General features: G+C 45.4%; 1 protein-coding gene across 3 annotated transcripts in view; it reads right to left on the reverse strand.

Annotated features, from left to right (window-relative positions):
- The window catches only part of LOC124153366 (Y+L amino acid transporter 2), a 178801-nt gene extending 172730 nt beyond the window's left edge, over positions 1–6071 (reverse strand). For 2 of the 3 annotated variants that reach the window (XM_046526481.1, XM_046526478.1), the window contains exon 1: positions 2995–3216. The gene's annotated coding sequence lies outside the window, so the exon portion shown is untranslated. Of the gene's footprint in view, positions 1–2994; positions 3217–5956 lie in introns of those variants that run through there. The other variant, XM_046526479.1, reaches the window with a different exon arrangement.
- Positions 6072–6375: the final 304 nt, after the last annotated feature.

The following is a 6375-nucleotide window of genomic DNA, read 5'->3' on the forward strand; positions in this document are numbered from 1 at the left end:
GTAAAACTTATATAAAATATTTTGCCGCAACACTGCCATCAAAGTGATCACAAATTGATTTGGAGCCATGAAAATACTTTGTTTGAAAACTAATTGTGAGGCAGAGAAAACTTTCTTCCCGTGCAATCAATTATGAAAAAGACATTAATTCAAATTGGAAAACCTTAAAAGGTACACGACACAAGTTAATAGGAAAAAAAATTCTTGAGCAAGAAATGACAAATTTTGTATGGCGAAAAAAAAATCCTTCCCTAAATTTTCAATTGAACTTTGATATTTTAAATAAAATGTTTATGGATATTAAAGACAGCGAATTTTACTAATCCTGGCACCTTTTTTCGTATTCAATATCAATTTAGCTGATTTTTGCAGAACATTGGGTCTATAAACGTTAAACTTACTCATCATCAAGTACCTACATGGTACCTATTCAGACAAATGATTTCTCCCTTCAATACCTCGCTTTCCTAGTCCAATGATGGGGATAGCTCCGCATAGTTTCATCGTCATGACAATGGGTTAGGGAGATGGATTTCACTGCCTAGTCGAAGGCATGATTAGCACGAGGGGAGGGCGTTGAGGGCAGGTGGAGACCCTGAGGGAGTGAATGAGAGGGGTATTTAGCCGAGGGAGTGCAGCCAGCCGACCGACCCAAGCGGTGTGCGTACGCACGGCCGGCACCCCTCCTCCGTCGGCTAATCTCCTTTTGGGCCGTGCAAAAAGCGCGTGGTGTCCGGTGCGAGAAAGCATGACCAAAAAAGCATACCGCCGCCCGTGAGATGTCTAGGCTGGGAGGAAGAAAAATCGCTGCACACCTCTTGAGGGCGAGGTGCTCCTAGGACTACCTGAGAGCGGAGGTATGCAGCGAGGAAGGTGGAGACACTAAGGGGCGAGGCTTGTAAGTTGGCTGCTCTCTGGCTATTTGATCGGTTAACGAGGTGAATGAAGTCATTAAAAATACCTCGAATGAATGATCGAATCAGTAATATGTGGATCATATACAGGATGCTTTGATAAGCAGAAAAATCTGAAATATTCAACTTAGAAAGTGACATCGCTGAGGGTTCAACGCGTTAGAGAAACGGCTATTACTTCACACAAATTTCTCTTGCATGAATCTCGAGTAAGAATGGCTTCATTCATAGGAACCTCCATTCTATTTTCCATTGCAATGTCCCATGATTGGAAAGGCAATGTTAGGCGACCATCTCAACTTGGTACCCTCGAATAAATGAGACAAAGAGGTAGGGTAGATGTTTTCAATGAGGCCAATGAATGTTTGAAGTGTAAGGAAGTTCCCTTGCTATCAAGTACATTAGTTCCGAATTTATCCTCCAGAATACTGTAATGCACTACTTATCACACAATAAATCGCGACTGAAATACAAACAAAATTTGAATTTAATTGCATTGCATTTAATACCAAGAAAAATTAGTTAATTGTGACGTGGAAGCTTCCCAATAATTTCACACTACAGCCAAGGCTCGAGCAGTTCTTCACAGGGCAAAGATGTCGTGTTTCTACCCGCTAGGTGTCTTGATTTTACGACAGTGTTGAGGCAGGTACACACAGGAGTCTTATACTTGGCACACTGGAGTCTTAGAATTGGTCAAGTCCGTCCCACGAATTTTACCTGACGAAAAAAGGAAATTCGATGGCGAAACCTTTCCAACGGCGGAATGCGAACCTCTTAAAATTAAAAATTGGTTCCAAAGAGTTCAGTCACAAAATTTAAACGAGATAAGCAATTCAATTCACCGGCATTTAAATTAACTACGGTAAATATAACTCACGAAGTTTCCTTTTCGCAATGGTTGACAGCTCTAAAATAAAATGTAATAAGAAGTCAATGGTGACATGAAAGTAATGTAACCGTACAAACATTTGGCTTTGCACTGTGTGAAGTAAAGATGATGAATATGAAAGACCACAGCCAAAGAAAAAACTCGGAAATTTTTGGAATAAGATTAGGGGAGGTAAAGAGGGGAGTAAATCTAGAAAACGACTCATGTGAATGCTGATTTTTAGAGAACAAGAGTGAGAAAAAAACGCATCGATAACCGAGAGATAAACAGAGATATGGCTCGAATAAAGACGAACAAATACTTTTTCATCGCATTAAATATTATTTCCCGGCTCCCACACTTTCCTAAAAGTCTACCCGAAGATGATATAAATTTTCTGAACGATTTTGACAGTTACTTAAAGACGGAATCATTAACAGAAGAAACAAAGTTAGGAAGAAAGTACAATTATAAATAAATTCAATTTTAGGCATAAAAATACATATTTCAGAAGAAATTTCACTGTAAAGAATGACACACAAATTCGACATCAGAATTGCAACAGATACTATATAAAAACAAAGGGTTTTTCGAGCCCATTGTATAATTCATCACTGATTCCGAAAGTTGTGAAGCGGGTCCATTGACAACACATCATCCAATGATAAAAACGGAAGGAGGGTAAGCAATATTGTTTGCTGGACCAATCAAGTTCTTGATATCAACGATTCTTCGTCTGTACCTCATTACGGAATACGGGGAATCACTTTTTTATCCTTGGGTTACATGAAAAGCATAAAATGAACTTTGAATGTAACAAGGTGAATAGAAATTTCAGCCCACGATGCTTCCGCGCCTTAAATTTAAAACGTTAACACATTGGGTGAATATTTCGCGGATTCCGAAGGTAATCTAGCTTTTTATCACCCACAAGCCTGACCGCAAGGGCCATATCTCGAGTTCACCCCGATTGCGCCCAAAAGTGGCCAGAGACGGGATAAACTAAGGTATGAGGAAGCTCTTGGTCACAAAAATAGCGCGACAGGATCAGACATTCACTCCATCCCATTCCGCGCTCCAAAGATGCGAGCATCGAGGCAGCATCCAACGACGTCGATCGCCGGAATCGTCCCCGCGGGAGAGCGCTCCGACGCCGAGCGCCTCTCGAAGGAGGGCCCGTCGAGAGAGGGAAAATGCAATGCCACTTACTGCACCCCGCGGCAGATCCTGCGGCTCCGGTAACTCCTCCCGCCCGGGAACGAAGCGAAAAGAGAACACACACGACGGAGGGTCGGGCCGACCGCACCACCAAGGGACGCACGTACACTGGCAAACAACAAGGATCACAAAGAGCCGACTCCTAGAGGTGTCCTTCGATTCAGGGTTCCCGCCTGGCCGAGAGCCGTATCCACACTGGACGCCGAGTTCGCGATTCTCACAGTCTGTATGCACGCCGGCGAAAGATCCCCCGACACCCCTCCCTCCCCGCACCTTCCCCTACCACCCCTAGGGAGGGACGAGGGGGGAGGGGGTCCCCCCTGCCCCTGGGAGACCCACCCCACACCTTTCTCCCCTTTGCCGTCCGTTTCCATTCACCCCTTCCGTCCCCCCCTACCCTCTCCCCCCTCCGCCACTTGGGAAATATTTCGATATCCGTCATGCATCCATCCGTCAGTTGATCGACTGGTGTCCTCCCTCTCTTCTCCAGGGGAGGGTCGCTCCGTGGCCATTGGTGCGCCTCTTCGCCGCGGCATCCCTGGCTGAGGGCAGCACCCTCCCCTTCCTCCATCGGGGACAGGCCGAAGGCGCAGCCGCGGAGTCGTCAGATCCGAACGGAGAGCGAGAGGAGATGGGGACTCCTGTGGCAGTCGAGCGCGTCGTCTCTCGCTCTCACCAAACGCTCCCGATCCTCGAGCACGCGGCGATTTCTTTCGTTGGAGGTTCCTTCAGAGCCAAGTGTCTTCCGTGCGAGACCGCTTACTGGAAACACACGATTGCTTTCATTTTTTTAAATATCGTGAAGCATTTACCCCGAACAATTTTCTTTGAAACCATTCTTTCAGCGCTAAATATGCGCTAACGCAAAGATCTACTCCAGATGGGATAAGGAGGAAGATGTTTGAGAAGTGGTTAAAGCATTTTGTGTCATTTTTTATTTATTTTTTTTACGATCAATTAATGATGATTTACGATTTAGTTCAAACTCCAACCTTATCATTAATTCCTTAGGAAAGGTTCTTCTAAGTAATTTTAACGCACTAATCGTGTATTCACTTATGAACTAACGCCGCTCCGAAGTAAAATGCAGTTCCAGACACATTACCGGAGGACAATCCATCATCCATTGCGCCCATTTTTCACAAAAACATGACAGTAATTTAAAAACAGGCACTAATTTTAACTCATATATTTCCGCAATCGATTCGTAGTAAAACAGGGTATGCAAAAATTGAAATTTAAATAGACGGAATAGTATTTTAAATTATGAGGTACATAATCTCAACCTACAGCCGTATGTAAGGTAAACATGGGAAGAAGGAAATTATTAAATCACAAGAATAAGGAAAATTCTTCAGAACTAATCATCAATTCTCTTAGGATGATTATCTCGCTCCTCCACAACTCGTCTGTTTTCCTCTCAATACCGTAACCGTGTCTCGAGTAAACATGCGGCTTTTTTCGAAACACAAACGCTGTTTGAAACTGGGAAGGAGACTCCGTACCTCGGAAACGGAGTTCAGTCGGGGAAGCGTATGTTCCTCCGCTCCTTCTAGAGGAAGTGCCGCAGGAAACCGCAGGCCATGAGGGCCGCTCTACTGCGGATGGAGAGGAGAGGGCAGACGATGGCGAGAAGTCCTCCTCATCGGAGGCGGAGAAGTGCGACCGCGGCGCATTTCGGCCCCGAGAAAATATTAAGTATTCCGAAAAAATTATAAGTATGATTGCGGGGATGTTCAAAGAGATCGATTGGTTGGGATGGCTATGAGTGCTGGTTTCCCCTCAGAAAAACCCGACCCGAAATCCAAGTGGCGGTTGATGTTTCCCTAAAAACTTATGACACCCGCTTGGATACTGATAAGGGAATATTTCCAAATAATTATCCAAAAGTATCACTTCCTTATCCAAAAAACTAATTTACATACTTCAAAATATTCTGGAATCCTGAAAGGAATTTAGAAAACTTAAGTAAAGATTTATTATGGTGTAGTAATTAGCTACCGAAATGGGACGTGAAGCTGTATCCGGTCGGGTCATATAAATGAAAGTTCGCCGATGGTATTGCAGGCTTTATTTAAACTTTCCAGATCATGGACAAAAAAATTTGGTAGCCAAATCTCCAATCTCCTCATCTTTCCCTTTCATTCCTTTCCGTGAAAAGGGTTAATAACCTGAAGTTGATCATTTCATCCGAGATTAAAACAACAGCATCGAGGCGGTCTGTAGATATAAAAATGACTTTGGCTGCGCTTAAAGAGCTATGCAAACATACCCACGTGACTTCAGCAGCGCGAATTCAATTACTTTCGGTCACTGCTCCGCCCAATCAAGAGACGGGAGCACGGAGAGAAATCTCTGCGTCACTGCGGTCCACCCACATACCGCACCACACGACTTCCTACCTTCCCTGACCTCCGATAACCCCACGTCACACACCTACCCCGACGCAATTTCAACCACCTCCCTCTCAACACTACGGGAAAAAGAATATACGAATGAATGGCACCCCGTGGCACTACACGCGGCGCAAATTACATGCTACATCCCAAGAAGAGGACCTAGCACAATTACTGAAGTATCTGGATTATGAAGAAATCGGTGATATTCGGTATGTATAGATTCAAAATGCAATCTTTGGAGTATCAAACTCGTAATTTCGAATTTAGCCGCGGGAAAAGTTCACATGCGTTTTTTTCCGCAATCTCGCGATATGGTCTCACTCGTTGAGACACAAAAATTCTACTTCTAATTTTAAAATCCACCTTCTGGACGTAACGGAAGTGCTTATCAAAGCCATCCCCGCACGACAGCCATCCCTGCGAGACGACTTGCAGCGAAGATTTGAAGGCGTGGTTTCCTCGCTGAAATCTTAATTTCGGTGCGAAAAAAAAACAAATCGGCTCTGCGAAAAGGAGAATCGCATCGTACTCTCTGGAGAGCGAATTGAACCTACCGGCGCAGCTCGTGGGATATCACAGCCGCTTCCTTCCCGGTCGCCACATGGTCCCCCGTCGTTCTTACTCTCTCTCTCTCGGTCTCTCTGTACTTTCGCACGATCGAGGCGCGTGGCGCTGCGAGACTGAATCAATACACCGGCCGCCGTCACTTCCACGCTACGCTTCCTCCCCCTCTCCGCCCGCCGCCCCCGCCCCCCTCCGATGTGCTCACCAACCCCTCCCGCACCCCTCGTGTGTGTCAAGTGAGCCGCGTCGCTCTCGAGACGTCCGCCGCGCGAATAGTCGGGGACAGGGTTCGCCCGGGTAAAGGGTGCAAATGGGAGGAAATCTAGAGAGTAAAAACCGGGAAAGCCACATGGTTTCCCGCAAGAAATATTTCCCACCGGGACCAGACAGCAAACCACAGTTATTCTCG

Source organism: Ischnura elegans, chromosome 2, assembly GCF_921293095.1.
Source record: "Ischnura elegans chromosome 2, ioIscEleg1.1, whole genome shotgun sequence".
Taxonomy (NCBI): Eukaryota; Metazoa; Arthropoda; class Insecta; order Odonata; family Coenagrionidae; genus Ischnura; species Ischnura elegans.